The sequence below is a fragment of the Etheostoma cragini genome, chromosome 2 (assembly GCF_013103735.1).
Source record: "Etheostoma cragini isolate CJK2018 chromosome 2, CSU_Ecrag_1.0, whole genome shotgun sequence".
Classification (NCBI taxonomy): domain Eukaryota; kingdom Metazoa; phylum Chordata; class Actinopteri; order Perciformes; family Percidae; genus Etheostoma; species Etheostoma cragini.
This window is the reverse complement of record NC_048408.1, coordinates 26,178,667-26,182,767: the sequence shown is the minus strand read 5'-3', so window position 1 is coordinate 26,182,767 and position 4,101 is coordinate 26,178,667.

The following is a 4,101-nucleotide window of genomic DNA, read 5'->3' as shown; positions in this document are numbered from 1 at the left end:
GGGACCCCTGGACCGGTTCACCACAGACCCAAATCTTCTCAGCTGTTGCTGACATATGCTACTGTCTCTTCATGTGGTGCATTATGTTTGGCACATTGTCTGGGTCAGTTCTTATATCATAAGAAGTTAATAATGTAAAAAATGTAAATGCTGAATGCCTTAATACCTGTTGATACTACAACAATGCAAATGGTCTTAACCCTACAGTTTTGCACATATCAAGTAAGACTTGATTTCTCAATTTTTTTGCAAAAAAACTCTCCAGAAAGTGCCATTTAATGGTTTATTTTTCAATTTGTTTTCCTGGGGGGGGGGGGGGCATACCCCCAGACCCCCCTAAGGAGAGCCCCATTCCCCCACATATAACAAATCCCATTTTAAACCCTGAAGGATAAAGACCCAAAGAAATTGCTTTGTACACGGCAAAATATAGGTTGGCCCCCCCCAAATCTCACTCCAAGGTTTGGGGAAAAGTTGGCAGGCCTGCTTATAGTCTTAATGTTTCAAGATAGAAAGTCTCAATATTTCATAATTTTGTAATGTTTACTGAACCACTGACAGCTTTTGCATATTTGCTCAAGGCTTGTTACTGCAACAGCTCCTTGAGAATCAAATACAATAAAATCTATCGAGGACATATTTTCCTTTGACATTGATGCATTGTTAAACGAGATCGCTCCAGTCGGCAGAAACAAGCTACAATGGGAGTTAATAGGATAATTGTCCAGCTTGTATTTACGTTCATAAAAGTGCTCGTTTTGCTGCTTACAGACTCAGATTAATATTCTAAGTGTCTGACAACATTATGGCAAGGATTTCTAAGGGGTTAGACCTTTCTGTTAAAGATTAAGATCCTTTTTAAAACATAAAAGTCTGCGAAATTGCGTTCGCTAAACCCACCAGACTCCATGTAAATAATCAGTGATTTTAGCATCGTAAAATACGGCTTTCTAAAACATCTCGGAGCCCTGAGCCCCGCTGGCTCTGGCTGCTTTGAGCCTGCGTGTGTGGGGTGTGCGACCGTCGGCAACGTTTTGTCAGGATTTTCTTTCTTTCATTCCAATTTCGAGTCTGTCAGTCACAGTGAAAACCGGGGACATTTCCGGGGACAGATCCAGCCGTGGACAGGTCGCCAAAACCGCGGACTGTCCCCGGAAACCGGGGCCGTCTGGTCACCGCTATAGGTTGTTTGGATAGTAGGCCTATTGTGTCCGACCAAAAACATATTTTAATAGGCTATATTTATATCACATATAATAGGCTATTTTTTTTTTTTTTAGATAGAGGAATTTGGCTTATCAAAAGAAAAGTTGTTCTAAGGGAATAATTATGTGAAACCTGAATGCCTGATTACTGCATTAGGCCTATTCTATGATGTTTTTTTACATTTAAATTGGGCAATGAAAATGCATCGATTGGCCCCCGTGCAATACGGCATCGTGCCGTTTTTCATTACGGTACGATCCTATATTATACGGGACCGGGGGCAACTTTAGGCCGGAGTGCTGTCTACGGAGTGCTGAAGTCACGTTACCAAGCCACATTACGCACACAGTTAGTTCCGGATGCCCATACTTTACCCTACCTTTTACTTCTCCACGTCCTTGTTTGAAAGCAACTCGGATCTTCTTCGTCTTTTCTTTTTCAGTAGTTGACTAAAAGTCCCAGGGAGACCAGTGACCATTTGACCGATGCAATGGTCCTTGAAGAATCCAGTAATCCGGCTCGCAATCCCTACACTACACTACTGCGAGACAACTCCGCCCTAACATTCTTGTTGCTGTACCTGGCAGCCAGCAGGTAGCCTACATACACCTCCACCTGCCTGCGCCAGTAGCCTATAACTTACTGACCATCCCAACCATCAGAGATGAAAGAAGTAGGCTACTGAAGTAAAAGCAATCGGAATAAAGACAACTAGCTGCTAAATCAAATCCTTTACTATAAAATTAAAGTTTCCAGCAACATATGTTACCGATGAGGTCATTTACATCACCCCATGTAAGCCGGAAGCCAGCCGGTTACCTCCCTCTCTGCAGTCAACCCCCTGCCTCATTGCCCAGACGTGTCTCTTACCTCCAATGAACACCCATTCATTCACTTGCAGGGTTTCACCATAAGATGGCGCTACCTTCACAAGGTGTTAGCTAAACTACAGTAGCCTCCCTTTTATTGTAGGCTAAATTAGCCTGCAGTAAAGTAAGCTTCACTACACTGAAGCTTCCCCCAGAAACATGTACAATGGCAAGCTATTTAATTCAAAGTCAGTGCTGTCTATTGTAAAGTAGTGTATTGTTCTCCAGTCTCTAGTCTAGTTTAAGTAATTTATGTATTTTACTGCAGGTAAGTATGTTTAGTTATGGAAATCTAGCCTTTAATTAGGCCTATGTATTTATTTTTCTTATACCGATCTCATTGTATTTGTATTCTAATTAATGTCAAGTGGCTGCTTCTACAATTCCAATCTATTTATCTGATTAGTACAGGAATGTAGTGCAACTGGTAGAGGCCGCACCCATGTCCCAGAGCATAGCTACACAGGTTTGACTCATCTGTGTAGAAGGTTCAAAAAGTGTTAACCCTTTTTTGTCCCATTGCTCCCCCAAACGCCTCAATTTGGAGAATCTTTTGATTTGACACATTTTAAAGACAGTACCAAACTTTCATAATGCTTCACCTGCCCATCACTATATACAGTAAAGATATACCTGAATGTACTGGCTTTGAGTCATGGCAAACCAACTGTATGACTGACCACACCTTGTGTTGTCATGTATGACAACAGAGATAGCTGCAGGCCTCCCTCCTTAAACACAACAGACTAAAAAGGGTATCTGGCTTCCTTATCTATGCCCCATTTAGCCCACCTAACCGGTTTCTTACCCCACCTCAGTATGTGGTATAGAGCAAAGTGGGTGGAGAGTTTTCCATCCGATCTGTCACCTTATTTAATGTATTTTCTTTGAACAATATCCTCAACGATAATTGACTTAGAAACTTGGGTATCTATCAGTTAATGTAACAATCAAATAGCACATGATTTGTTTACATTTCATGAACCCTGTTTCACAATGGCAACTTTCAGCCCCAGGGTTAGGAGTTTTTCCGGAAAAAAACCCACCAAACTCGTTTAGTTTTAGTTAAGAATACAGCAGATGCCCGTCGCCGTGTGAGAGCTGATACAGCTCAGAAAGTTTGGAAAGCCCAGGTGGCTGAGAAGCACCTTTGATAACAAGATGGAATTTGGTCAAAATCAGTTTTGACTTTTGAACGAAAGAACGAGCAAGGTGCAGAGCCCGGCCGATAATAGGAATTTCCCGATCTATCGGTATCGGCATTTATAATGGCTGATTTAGGAAAAATCTTTTTTTAAATATTCATTCATCAGAATCATTTACAATGACAACTAAACTAAATGATTCTGATAAATGATAAAAAAAAAAAAAAAAACGGACTGTCAACCATGTTATGAGTGATGGTGTTGCATAGTTTGTCCACCAGAGGGCGCTCTACAACGTCCCTGTTGGCAATACTGATTTTGTTTTGTTATTGTGTTTTTGTTCAAAGGACATTAAGTTTAGTATCTTAAGTTTGTATTTTTATACATTTAATTTATCTAATTTAATATATTTTGATGTTCCTCTGTTCTGTTGTGACAATAAAACTAATTATTTTCTTTTAGTGAGAAATATATATATATATATATATATATATATATTAACTACAAATATCTAATGTTAGGAAAATCTGTTTATGTTGTTACGCTTGTTGTTTTTTAAATATATATTGGCCGATATATAGCAGCATATTGGATTTTTAAATATTTGTATCGGTCTTAAAAATCCTTTAATCGGTCGGGCTAGCAAGGTGCTTCAATGTCTGCAAACCCCAAAAAATATGCTCAATTTTAATTTCTGTACAATATTTCCCTGATTCAGTCTTGGTAAACAAGATGACTTTCAACATTTAGCGTCTGGCTGTCTGCTCCTCTCCCAGTAGCTCGTCATCTGAGAGATGCTTGTCGTCGTCACGGCGATCACTTTTGAAAGGCTGCAGCTGCTCAGAGGATGCGTAGGGTCAACAATAAACATAGTGTTTTCA